This window comes from Malus sylvestris, chromosome 15, assembly GCF_916048215.2.
Source record: "Malus sylvestris chromosome 15, drMalSylv7.2, whole genome shotgun sequence".
Taxonomy (NCBI): domain Eukaryota; kingdom Viridiplantae; phylum Streptophyta; class Magnoliopsida; order Rosales; family Rosaceae; genus Malus; species Malus sylvestris.
Window position 1 is genome coordinate 5,544,179 of NC_062274.1, and position 14,127 is coordinate 5,558,305.

Consider the following 14,127-nt stretch of genomic DNA (forward strand, 5'->3'; position numbering starts at 1 on the left):
TCGCTTTCAAACACCACCGAGACCCTCAGTATAAGAGTCAAGACCTCGAATATATACAATTATCCTTTTTAATGGTAATCTTTGGAGTTTTTGACTAACACAACATGGTTCAGGTGACCAAAAACCCTTGCTGGAAAACCTTATCCGTAGTAAAAAATGGGTACTACTAGTTATATCACAAGGAAAGTAATTTTCACACAGTTTTTCTTTAAATATACATTGAATTTATTTCTGGCATTTGAATTAAAGTGAATATTATTAAACAGAAATAAGCAATATTATGCATAATGAGAAGAAAGTTGTTAGGAAATCATTTCTTTTAATTCAGGAGGCTATTGCATAATGCAAATGTCTACCTGATTATGCTTTTTATTCATAGATTGTTATGGAGCTTGGTAGAGATGCAAAATTGTTAAGTAGAGGAGGGGTTGAGAGTGTACAAAAGGTACAGTGGCACATGACCCCACATTACTGAGGGTTCTAACATAGTATACAATCTGAAGTCTTTGATTTATATACACACAAGCATCATTAGTCACTGAATCACCAACAATTTGCTCACTAGTAGGGTTTTGGAGGAGGAACCCAACAAGACTACTTCAATGTGTTCTGGTTCATACCGAAGTGCCTAAATGCATTGTGGGAGCTGATGATTAGGAGCTTCATACTGCCGTTAAAGAGGGGGTTGCGGAATACAAGGAAAGCTGATTATGAGGATGCTTAGGGTAGTTGGTTTAGTAATTCCTGGATTGGCAGCTCATGCTTCTCAAGATTCTGTCAATATTACTCGATTGGGATCCCTTCCTTCACTTGCTCACGCCCAAAAACGTATTACTCTAGTAAATAATTCTAGAGTCGATTAATGGCACAGTTGTGTTGGGCCGGTGTGGCTCTAAAGCTTTTCTTTGTATTTGGTTTTATGAGACATGATTGGGGAGATTCTGTTTATACCCATTTTATACTCGTATGTAAATTTATCACAAAGAGCTTAGTATCTTCTTAAAACAGAATATATATATATATACACACACACACACACACACACACATATAATTTATTGAGCACCCAAATTATGGTTTTGTTTTAAAAATTTAAAAAGAGACCAGTTGGGGGTTCACCATTGCTGTTCATTTTTTTGGGGATCGGAAAGACTCACAAATGCATTTCAGCCTCTCTCTGGCCACCGTCGTGTGATTCACCTACACCAAGAATTAAACTCAAGATGTGCTTTGTGGAATACAGGCCTGAAGCTCGCCCCAACCATTGAGCCACCCCATGGTGATTCCCAAATTATGGTTTTGAAGCAACAAAAGAACAAACAAATGGAAAATGATTGATACTGCATTGAATTTGTATTAATAGGCAGAAATTTGATTGGAATAGATAAAACACTATTTTATTTCAAGGTATAGCAAAAAAAGAAATAAAAAAAAACTGTGACCATCTTGGAAGTTCTACCTTTACAGATCCCCAATACCTTGGATATATACAATTATTCCATGTCCAAGATGATGTTGAAGGTTTTAATCACTCGAGTTCTTGCTTCTCTTCTCATTCTCCAACTTGCTTATTCTGATAAAACGGAACTATTTAATCCTTTAATGGTATTACTTGCGGTTTTTTACTAACCCATAATTACAACATGTTGATGCACAAAATCGGAGGGGTCTTGGAACAACGTAAATCCGACTGTGAATCCGCAAGAAAGTAAAGAACACAAGATGTATCGTGGTTCACCTCAATGTTTGGGCTACGTCCACCCTGATGTTGATATTGTTTCACTCTGAATGGTGAATATACAAAAAGGCTAGAGGCAGTGTGCTCTCTAGCCTATTTTCTCTCTAGCCTATTTTCTGTAGCCTAAGCCCTGACCTCAACTTTCCTCCCCTAATGAGGAGAGTGATGAGTCCTTTTATAGAATAAGGGCTTCTCACTTGTTACATATTTTCCCCTTCATTTATTACATAATTACACTTGAGTCCCTCGAGTATTTATACGAGGTCTAAATACGGAGGCCCTAAGTATGGTACAGACAGTAGTCCTCCAAGTCTTCAATTAAGAGAATCTTTTGGTTGGAGACTTGAAATTCAATCCATGTGTGGGCCGAAGTAACTAGATGTCGTCTAGAACTGAATACTCGATATGAGGCGGTGCTCAATGTGAAATGATACTCAACTAGAAGTAGCACATGTTGCGAGGCTACTCGGCTTGTGACTTGTGTTGCCTTGGTTGGCTCGGCTTGTGGCGTTGAAGGTGAGAGAGTCCCTTTTATAGAATAAGGGCTCGCTCATCAATACATAAATGATGAGCTAGAGTTGATGCTCGCAGCGAGGCGGTTGCTCAGCATGCGGCGATGCTCTCTAATGATGGTGAGGGAGTCCTTTTTATAGAATAAGGGCTCGTTTCTCAATACATAAATGATGGGCTAGAGTTGATGCTCGCGGCGAGGCGATTGCTCAGCAGGCGGCGATGCTCTCTAATGATGGTGAGAGAGTCCATTTTATAGAATAAGGGCTCGCTCCTCAATACATAAGTGATGGGTTAAGAGTGATGCTCACGGTGAGGCGGTTGCTCAACAGGCAGTGATGCTCTCTAATGATGGTGAGGGAGTTCCTTTTATAGAATAAGGGCTCGTTCCTCAATACATAAGTGATGGGCTAAGAGTCTCTCTCTAATGAAGGTGAGTGAGTTCCTTTTATAAAATAAGGGTTGGCTCCTCAATACATAAGTGATGGGTGCTCTCTAATGAAAGTGAGAGAGTCATTTTTATAGAATAAATGTTCGCTCCTCAGTACATAAATAATGGGCTAAGTCCTCCAAGTATTTTTCATGAGGCTCTTGTGAAAGCCCAATATATGGTACATAGTGTAGTCCCCCAAGTCTTCAGTTAATAGAGTCTGTTGGCTAGAGACTTCAAATTGAATCCATGTATAGGCTGAAGTGGCGATTGTTCGGAGGCGGTATTTGTATACCCTGCACTGAAGCTTTGTAGGTGAAGCTTTGTAGGTGAAGCTTTGAAGCTGAAGCTTTTGTAAATGAAGCTTTTGAAGCTGAAGCTTTGTAAATGAAGCTTTCGAAGCTGATTGACATGAGTGATGCTCATGAATGTTTATGTTGATTGACATGAGTGATGCTCATGGATGTTGACATGAGTGATGCTCATGAATGTTGACATGAGTGATGCTCATGAATGTTGACATGAATGATGGTTATAAATGTTTATGTATGATTGTTATGAGTGATGCTCATGAATGTTTATGTATGATTGACATGAGTGATGCTCATGTATAATTTTGGAGTACTGGACGTACTTTTGATCACCTAGTTGGTGATAATAGCGGCAGGCTGCCGAATAATTTTGGAGTACTGGACGTACTTTTGATCACCTGGTTAGTGATAATAGCGGCAGGCTGCCGAATAATTTTTTTGTAGTACTGGACGTACTTTTGATCACCTGGTTGGTGATAATAGCGGTAGGTTGCCGAATGATTTTTGTAGTACTGGACGTACTTTTAATCACCTGGTTGGTGATAATAGAGGGCCTGACTCTTTTGGGCATATGGGCATTCGCCCCACATAACATTCTAGCCCATTATTTTGGGCTTGCCTTTTTTTTTTATTACCCTCTGATGGAGTTATACAGATGTCTCCGAAAGATAAGAAAAAATAAATCACATCATTCAAAAATAAATCTGACCTTCTGCTCAATGGGTCACGCCCATAATTCCCTTTTCTACATGTCATCACCACCGCAATTATGTTTGCTTTTTTTATCTTCTTTTGCTTTCTGCTTTTACTTTCTGTTTTTCTTTCTGCTTTCTGCTTTTGTTTCCCACTCCATTTCCAGACATCCTTTTGAAACTCTATCTTTGGGGATGGGAAGACAAAAAATGTTAACAACATTCTGGTCTACTCTCTTTATTCATTGCTTTTGCAGTGTCACCCATGTGCTCTCGCAGAGGAAAGCTTGTGGTGTAGGATATCGAGCCTGGACTTGCCAACGATTTGTCAGGCGCTGGCCATGACGATGCAGACGTCTGCGGATTTCTCTTAAACAGCTTTGGAATCTGCCTCCAGAAATGGAAATCGCCTCGCCATTGAGCCACATCCAATCTTGGTCAAAGGTGGGACTGACAGAGACAGTGGTGGTGGTGCAAAGGTGCGCAGGATTAAGAGTCAGGCTAATTCTGTCATTGACCGGCAAGATGAGTTTCTCGTCCCTCTTCCCCCAATACTTGATCACTGCGATGTTGGTGGGCGTCTGAGCCATCACCATCAGCACCCATTTCTGCGACTCGTCGGCCATTGAATGCTGCAAAAACCAAGATTTTCTGGGAAAGAGGTAGAGATTTTCCAGGAAAAAGAAGAACGAGAGAAGAGATCTAATTAACGAGGAGTGTGAATCTGAGAGCCTTGAGCTGGATGTCGGAGTCGGGTGACGTCAGCAGGGTCAGGAGGTCCGAATGGGTCTCACTGGTTGAAGAGGCAGAGGTGAAGACTAAGTTTAACTTCGGGCGAATCGGTATTAAGGTGGGTCTGTAGCTCGTGTGAGGCTTATTTTAGAGCTTCTAAGACCTTGAGGACTCGTGGGCCGTCTTCTTTTTTATGGAGCTTGACCTTCATGGCCATGGAGATCTACTGGGCACTTCAAGTTCAAACTCCACGGGCAAACCCAAGAACCCATTGAACCTATCGAAGGTGACATGCGCAACGTGCCGCACATTGGTTGGCCATCCAATCTCCATAGCGTAAAGCTCCATCCTGTCATGCACGGAATTAAAGATTTCCTGAAAAAGGTGACCAGTAACGCCAACAGACAAAGATGTTCCCTTCTGCGCTTGTCACGGTCTTTCGCCTTACAGTCGGTCACCGCAGACTCACAATCGTCGTCCTCTTTGCTGCGCGAGGGTGCGCCGGACAAAGAAGACGGGGATGCGCAGGACAAGGAAACGGATGAAGAATTAGAAGGAGGAAGAGGGGAAGAGGAGTTGGGTCTTGGGGAGGAACAAAAAATGGGAAGGGGAATGGAGAACCTTTGTCATGGCTGGCAACGAAAGTAACCCCTTTTCTTTTTCTTGATTAAAAAACAAAAGAAAGCATTTTCAAGATTGTTTCTTTGGTTTGGTCTTGCTCAAGGTTTTACAGAGGAGAGAGAGAGAGAAAGAAAAAGAAGGTTTTCTGGAAAATCCCAAGGAGTGAGATTTTGGGTTCTTGGGCTGTGCAGATTCACGGTGGAGGGATGAAAAAAATGAAAGAGAGCCGACACAGCTTGTCGTGTCGTTTCCCACAGACGACGCCAAATGTTGATGCACAAAATCGAAGGGGTCTTGGAACAACGTTAATCCGACCGTAAATCTGCAAGAAAGTAAAGAACACAAGATGTATCATGGTTCACCTCAATGTTTGGGCTACGTCCACCCTGATGTTGATATTGTTTCACTCTGAATGGTGAATATACAAGAAGGCTAGAGGTAATGTGCTATCTAGCCTATTTTCTCTCTAGCCCATTTTCTGTAGCCTAAGCCCTGACCTCAACTTTCCTCCCCTAATGAGGAGAGTGAGGAGTCATTTTATAGAATAAGGGCTCCTCACTTATTACATATTTTCCCCTTCATTTATTACATAATTATACTTGAGTATCCCGAGTATTTATACGAGGTCTAAATACGGAGGCCCTAAGTATGGTACAAACACAACACATCGTGTTTCAGGTGATCACAACCTTTGCTGAAAACCCTTATCCCCAGTCAAAAACAGGTATTACTAGTTATATCATGAGTAATATTCACACAATTTTTCTTTAAATGTGCATTCGGTTTATATATATGTAATGGGAGGTAATATGCAAAGTGTATGGACTAAGCTTGAATATAAAGTTATTTTTTGTTGCATGTGTTTTTGCAATGGCATTGATAAACACTTAAAAATATTTGCAAGAGAACAAGGTTGTCATAGTATAACAGCTCAAATAAAGTCATTTTCCACAGGGATTGAATGAATAATTTGTATTTAAACTAATTCTTAGCTAATTATTTAGAACAAAGTTTGGAAAATGTTGATTTTAGAATTTAATATAATAAAAACGAATTTAAATAAAAATAATTAAATATTTGACAAAGTAAAGAAAGCAAAGGAAAAACGTTTTGAAAACCAAATTGTAAAAGCGTAGGGTTCCGTCGTCCCCTTAGCAATCATATGCAATTTTACCAATTACTTATGAATTTCTACGTACATGCTTTGAAGGTTAGGTTTTCCTAATGCATATTTTCCTCGTGATGTTTAAGCGAAAACTTATATCTATCATGCAACCCGTTTGTGATGTTCAGATCAAATATAAACATGCAAGACTCATTAAATTTTGTGAAAACCCTTTGAAAAACCATGCAACCCTTAAGAGTGTGATGTTCGCCTTAAGTGAAGTTACAATTACTAATCACAAGAAGCACTCCTCAATTTTAGGGTGATGTTCCAACAGAAATTGCACCAAATTACTTGTCTAAAAATCCTAATGGTCGTGAATCACTAAGACAATTAGATAGTTTTAATCGCGGTGATTAATAATTCAAAGCAAACATGCATCCATTCATAAGCAAATTAATAAAATCACATATTCATGCTAAGGCTCAAGGCATCACCCTAGCAAAAGAACTAGTTACGAACAATCATAATAAAATATTACTAAGAACAAGAATATAAAACACCTAGAAAATAAACTTGAATTATCAAAGGCTTGTGCATGCGTTTCCTCCTCTCCTTATTTCTTCCTAACCCTAACGGCTAAAAAGTCTTATTTATACTACTACAAAATAAAACCCTCATAGAAAAAGGTTTTCTAAAAACTAGGAAATAAAATAATAAAATGATAACTAGGAATTACATTCTTATTATGACTAGGAAATCTGTCCAACATAGACATAGCCACGTTTCTGGACCTTCAGGGCTCCAAAATAGGCCCAAAATGTCTCAAATTAAAGATTACGACCTCCTCTTCAAGTTCCAAGAAGAGCCCAAATCCAAAATTCATCATCTTCTAGCAAAAAAATCGAAAATAAGCTTTGCAGCTCAATCCGCCAGCACTACACGCTTGATAGGATTGATAAAGATATATAATTTTTTTGTTTTGAACAAACGATATCATCTACATTAAATAGAGAGTGGGTTTAGCCTCACAATGAATTAGTAATAATGTGGTTCAAATTTGTCTTTGACGAGAATCGAATCTAAGACCTCTTATTTATAAATAAAAAGAAATATCATTAGACCGTAATACTAAGTGATGAGAAAGATATAAAATTGAGTTGGTTTGATCGAAGAGAAAGATAAAGGAGGAAAGTTAAGTGATATATATATATATATATGTGTGTGCGCGTATGAGTTTGATTGACTTATTTTAGTGAAACGGGGTCACAGGAGTTATTTGGAGGCCAAAGAAAGTTGAAATGTGACTAGAATGGTGTGGCAGTGGTCATCAATTACCAAGGAAAGAGATAGATAAATGAGTTGTTTTTATAAGAGGAATTTACTTTTTCATTCCGTTTCAATTTATTTTGTTTCTATTTAATTTTTGTTTTGGATTTGGGGATTTTTCTATCATGCTCTAGACCAGTGATCGGTGAAAAAATTAACCCAACGCCCAGTACTCACCATTATAGTCACATTTCAACTTTCTTTGATGTCCAAATAATTCCTTTCTAAACCCATTTCACTACAAGAAGTCAATCGAACTCATTTTTTATATGCATATATTACTTAACCGTCCTTATCTTTGTCTTCGATCAAACCAACTCAAGTATATATCTTTCTCAGTAGGACCCTAATATGCCATTGCAAAAACACATGCAAAAATCAGCTTTATATTCAAGCCTATTCCATACACTTTTCATACTACTAGAATCGTATCAGAGCATAGGAATTAGATACCCTTTCAAATTTCAAACATATATATCTAGCTCATGCAAATTCTCTCCAACACTTTTTTCTCAAGAGTATTTAATTCCTATGCTCTGATACCATTCTAGCAATATGCAAAGTGTATGGAATAGGCTTGAATATAAAGCTGGTTTTTGCATGTGTTTCTGCACAAGGATAAAGAGTGTTGTAACTCATCTAAAAGGACTTTCTATTGTCTAAAATGAGGAAAAGTACATGGAAATTAATGTAGCTATTGCCAAACCCATGGTCTCCAAATTATTAAGTAAATTATATGCATCCAATGTGCCGTAGCACTTTCCCATTTTCCATCGTTATAACGAGCCCAATGCATCACTCCTACAATCTGTCACTCGTCACTTACAGTAAGTAGCCCATGTTAAATCCAGAAAAGTTTGCTCTCTCTCTCGGCCAAACCCAAAAGTGAGGAAAAGTACATCGAGATGTAGGTGTTGTTGAACCCACGTAATTAGTTCACTCTCTCAGCTAAAACAACTTGTCTCTCTTAATTAGCTAAAAGCGACACGCCGAAACCTTTCTTCCCTAGATAATTACCCAGAGTGAGGAAAAGCAAGTCGTCTTTATTAATTAAGCCGGGTATGTGTGTAGGTTCTGCAAATGAACAACGAAGAAGAAGACTGTTCTATTTTATAAAATGACTTGACTAAAATAATGTCATTTTAAACTAACTTATTAAAAAAAAAATTAAAAGCAAGTCTTCTTTACAAAGCCATGTGAGGGAGCACTACACCATGGTAGATTGCAATCCATCACAAATATTGTCCGGTTAAGATTCAAAACATGGTAAAATATCTCAGTTTCTGCCATGAACAATTTATGTTATCCAATGTAATGTAACCATAAATTGTTTCTGCGATACATTGAGATTTAATATCATACGTTATAATCACCAAATTTACACATTTACTACAATATAATAATTACAAATAAACAAACTGAAAAAGAAATCAATATGATAATTGGGAAAAACTCATAGAAGACTCTTTGTTAATCAAAATTTTATGAAATTACAATAAGATCCTTCACACTTCACTTTAATTTAAGTAGATTACGATTATAAGTAAATATGCAAAACATAAAATATGAAAAAAAAAAGGGAAATTTTATTTAAACCCATACAACCTTTTTTTACACCCAACTTAAAATTTTGAAGGTTAATTGTCTATTTTATCCTATTGCATAATTACTATTAAGTACAAAATAAAATTAATAATAAAACTCAATTTATCAATAAACCCAAACAATATAATTAAACCCTACATTAACTTTAGCTTAGACTTACAGTTTGAGGCCACTGGGGTTTTTCCAGCAAAAATAGTATCTCTTCTATATGCTCTCGATTCTTCCACATGTTTTCGTCGACTGTAGCAGAGTCAATTGCCCTATTTCTTTGGGCAACTCTTTAACCTTGGAGTGTATCAGGCTAAGAATTTTCAAGTTTGTTAGTTGTCCAACAAGAGTTATATCAACCAACTCGCACTGATCTAAACACAATGTGTGGAGATGCATTAGGGATTGAAGAGATGGAGGTAGTGACTGAATACGGAATCTGGTTACATCCAACACTTTGAGTTCTTTCATTCCTTCAAAAAATTTGCTTGGAATTTCCTGGGAGTCGCCAACATTCTTATTCTCCAAGATCAACAATTTTAATTCTGGGCATTCCCAAGGTACTTCAGGAAGTATGGGCATTTTGCAAGATCTTAAGGAGATCATAGTGTACTTTTTAAATAAATCCTCAGCGGGCCATTCTTTCACCTCATCTCCATATCCTTTTGAAAAGGCCTTTTTATCATCAGATGCAATCCAGATAGCAACATCTCGAACAAGCTCGTGCATTCTAACAGTACGATCGTCATAACTATCCAGCAATAGGAAGAAGGAAGTTACAGTGGAATAACGGATTCAATCTTATATCTGTTGAAGAATCAATGACACAGCCGATAGCTTTTGAGTTAAAAATTTAATGGGTGTAAAAATAAATCCACATATTGAATTGGGTTTATGAGGGTATATTAGGTATTAAATTTGGGTTTAAAGAGATACTAATAGTTTAGTTAAAAATCAAATGGGTGAAAAAAGTAAATTGGGTGTATAAATAGGTTAGATGGGTTTAAATAAAATTTTCCAAAAAAAAATGTAAAATGAGGGAAACTGCACGTCTCTGCCACTATCATCAAATAATATGTTATTAATATAAAATAAGTACATTAATAATAATTACTCTATTATACTATATCTTATGATTTATCAAATTTAATTTAAATTTTTTATCTCTCTAACAATTATCCTATCATCAAATACATAACTACACGTGGAACTCACGTATTTTGCAATCCACACTAAAAAGCTGCTTCCATAGTTTTATAATATTTAATGTCTTTTCAAACTCAATTTGCAATTGGCCTGTGTTACCAACCCCGTACGTCTGTGTATACTATTATTTCAAAAACACGTGTTATCGTCTGGGTGGATTAATTAACGCCATTTGTCAAAATTTAATTAGATTAGGATGTAGACCTAACCTTAACCTAACCTTGTACTTTTTCCTTGTTTGTACTTGAAGTTAATCCGCAAGTTTCAGTTTGTGAAGGAGGATCCTCGCTTGGATTTTCTTTTCCGGACCTCGCTTTTCTTTCCTCCTAGTTGTCATACACATGGAAGAAAATATCGATAATATCGGCGAAATATCGCCGATATTATCGGTTTTTCAGGTAATGGATATTTAAATAGGTATCCAAATAGTTTTCGGAAAAATATCGCGATATTTTTTTAACCGTGCTACTCGGAGAAGAACGCCGGAGCTTCTACAGCTCCGGCCGACCACAAACAAGGGTTCTAGACCCCGATCTAGGTATCAAACAAAAGCACGAGACGAGAGGAGTGCGTTTATACCTTCCATTTGCCGTGAAACGACCCGTGGTGGTCGGAAAACCTCTCGACACCCACGGTCTCGCCGAAGATGGGTGCGCCTATTCCCGGGCTGATTCCGTGCTAAATCCTTGGTAAAAATGACAGAATAACCTCAATAATCACATCCAAGCAACAAACCAACACGGAAAGAGAGGTTCGAGGCTTACCTAACCATAACCCATGAAGAACTCGTCGGAGGTTCTTGGGGTTTCGTCGAGTTGCGCAGCGACGGGAGAGAGAGAAAGAGAGAGAGAGAGACGACGGCGTGTAGAAGGTGATGACGATGCCGTCGACGGAGTACCACGAAGGGTGTGCGTGGGTGCTCTCGGGTGTGGGTCAAAGGGTGAAAGAGAGAGGGTCTTCGAGAGAGGGAGAGTGAGTGCAAAGAAGAAAGAAGGAGAAAGAGGTCACGGGGTGGGGAGAGAGAGAGATACGTGAGGGTGCTAGGGTGCTGCCATGTGGTAGCTTGAGAGAATTTGGAAATCAAGATGAATAGTCCATATTTGGTTAAGATAGGGGACTAAAACGATAATTTCATAATTATTTGGGGAACCACGAAAATATATAAAAATTTGGGGTTGGGTTGTTACAATGTGTCTGTGCGTGTGTGTGTGTGTTATCCGAGAGAAGAAAAAAAAAATCCAAACCTGCTTTCAAAATATCCAGGCTATGTGTCAGTCTGTGTGTGTTATCTGAGAGAAAAAAAAATGCAATATATAAAGTGTAAAATATTGTACTAATTCATTATATATAATGATTGTGATGTCTTTAAACTTTTTTCATTAATTACTACATATTTTTTACACTCATAATGTTTGCCAGCTCGCTATATAATCAATTTAAATCAGTTAAATCCATCATGCAATGCATTTCCTTCCAATTTTTTGTGATAAACGAATAGATAATTGACTAAATAAACATCTTGCAAAGTTTCAATTAAAATTTCCAAGTTTTTCTTACAATTTCCGTGGTTTCCATGTAATTTTTATCGATATCGATATTTTACCGATATTTCCATCGATATTTCCGTGTTTTCGGACTACCGATATTTCCGATATTATCGATATTTTCTTCCATGGTCATACATTATCATTTCTTCTTATTTATGTAGTTACAGTTAAGTTACGTTAATATTTTATATCATTATTATTTTTTATTTTATTATCTCTATAAAAAATCAATATAAAATATTGATATGACTTAACCGTGATCGTACAAAATAAAAGGGGATAAGAGTGTATGGAAACTGGGAGGGCAGAGAAGCTAGGTCCTTTTCTACCCCATAATGTTGTAAAAAATTAATGAGATTAGGACCTAGACCTAACCTTGTATTTTGTGAGGATTCCGATAATTTTCAAATCACATTCGTTTATGTATATTATGCAGTCGGAAATTATTTTAAATTTTTTATTTAAAATTGAATATAAACAATAACTAACATAAACTAACTACACAATACACGATGAACGAATAACAAAAGTAGAATTATCTAAATGTTACATGAAATTGTAGCCACTTGAGTACATCAATGGGTGAGCTTCTTTTTATACGTCTTACAAAATACAAACTGAGAGAGAAGATTCTCGTCGGATTATTTTTATGAGTATTTTGAAAATGCTCAATTCACAACTCTTTATCGTACACAGAAATTATAAATTTTTTATTTAAAATTAGTTTTATGCTTTGTTAGATCTATGCATGCCGCCATTGCGATCTCTGATTGCAGCACAAAGGAGACACATACCCAGCACAAAAGGAGGGGCCAAGCGTTTCAAAAAAAAATAATAATAATAAAAAGGAGGGGCCAAGCAAGCTGCCACGGCGACCTCTGATTGGAGATCGGCTTCTCCAGTCAACATAGCCTTCCCAACTGGTGCTGAGCTACTGACAACTGTTCTTGCTCCAACCGGAACCATTACCAAAACTCATGAGGCATAGGAAAAAAGCAGGCATGAAAAGAACTAAAGCGAAGAGATGAAAGGAAAAAAGAGAGGAGAATATAAAGAAAGAGGAACCCACGATTTTCTCTCCTGTGCCTCTCTTTTTCTCTCACTTGAGGGTTCCATTTAATTTGGATCGGTTCCCTGATGCCAGAGGATTTTGATTAGGAATAAAGAGTGGTGAGTGGTGGGAAATTAAAGAGGTGAAAATTTCAAATTTTAAAGATATTTGAAATTTTGCAAAATTTTGGTGTTCCGCTTTCTTAATTTTTTTAATTATTTATAATTATACTATATATTTATGTAAGCGGTAGATAAAAAAAAAAAATTTAATGAAACATTTCCGGTACTGTTCATTTTTAATGAAAAATCATATTTTTACCTTTTTTGGTACTATTCACTACACCTTTATTTGTCATTTTTCATTAAAAGTAAAGTTTTTATTTAACTTTTCGTTAGTTTTCCTTAAAAAAAATGACATTGTTGATACTAAGTACTAGCCTTTCTGCATGTGCCTTGAAATTCCTCGAAACTGATGATATCATCCACGCGTCTCCTACCATCATCAATGAATAAGATCATCGTCCATCTTGGTTGTACCTTCTTCTCTCCAACAACATTAGAAGTTTTTAATTTCTTATGCAGTTATTTGAGTGTTATGCAGCAATTATATGGGTTGCAGCAATCAACTGAACCAAAACCTCTAAGTCTGCAACGTAGGTTCCTTCACGTTCGTGTTTTCTTTTTAGTTTATCTTTTATTTACTTTGCTTTCTGCTTTTGTTCTTTTATTTGGACATTTCTATCCTTTATCAATATTCCTAATAGTAAATCACGTGAGTTAAATTTTTTTGTTTTAGTGGCTTTATAGTCTAATTGTTTTTAGTGAAGTTTTGAGACACCAAACTTGACCTCTGACATTCTAATATTAGAGATATCTACAACGTGCAGCTATGCGTGTTGTCATTCACTATCATGTACAACAGGCTAAGATTTGTCCGTGATAAAAAATTCTCATTTTCAATTTCTTTTTTCTCTATCTACAACAAATCCTCACCAGACCATAACCAGCTACTCCACTTTTCTCATCTCTACCACCACTTAACCTCCTAAATTTCAAATTCAAGTAAGTTTTCTATGTTCATCTAAATTTATAATATAGGGTATTAAAATTGATGTGTATTGGATAAAAAAAAAATCATTATAGATTACAATTATTTCAAACCTATTATTATTGAGAAGAAATTCCCATCTTCACCACCACTTAATATCCTAATTTTCAACTTTAAGTAAATTCTTTATCTTAGTCAAAATTAATAATATAG